This window comes from Nanorana parkeri, unplaced genomic scaffold, assembly GCF_000935625.1.
Source record: "Nanorana parkeri isolate BGI_ZX_2015 unplaced genomic scaffold, ASM93562v1 scaffold3148, whole genome shotgun sequence".
NCBI lineage: Eukaryota > Metazoa > Chordata > Amphibia > Anura > Dicroglossidae > Nanorana > Nanorana parkeri.
This window is the reverse complement of record NW_017309416.1, coordinates 56,130-56,383: the sequence shown is the minus strand read 5'-3', so window position 1 is coordinate 56,383 and position 254 is coordinate 56,130. Positions and strand designations below refer to the sequence as shown.

General features: G+C 41.3%; 1 protein-coding gene across 1 annotated transcript in view; it reads right to left on the bottom strand.

The window, feature by feature from the left end:
* ALS2CL (ALS2 C-terminal like) overlaps window positions 1-254 on the bottom strand; it is a gene marked incomplete at its 3' end in the record, with an annotated part of 42,994 nt that overhangs the window by 8,529 nt on the left and 34,211 nt on the right. The gene's annotated exons all lie outside the window — the stretch shown is intronic.

Here is a 254-nt window from a genome sequence, read left to right as displayed (position 1 = left end):
TTCACACCCCCGGTGCAACTTCTGCAACAGGAAACTGGGGGTTGTTAGCACAATGTAAAAGAATGGTCCTCAATCATCTCTGTATCTATGGGCATTGTGAAGAAATTAGTTCTCTCAAACTTCACAACAAGGCTGCTGTGTTTTTCTACGAGAGACGAATGTAAACGCACAGCAGGTGTTTCTAAGCTGCTAGTAGATGGTGGAGTCTTTGTTGTGATCTTTGAGGATTTTTGGAAATGAATTACTTTGCAAAT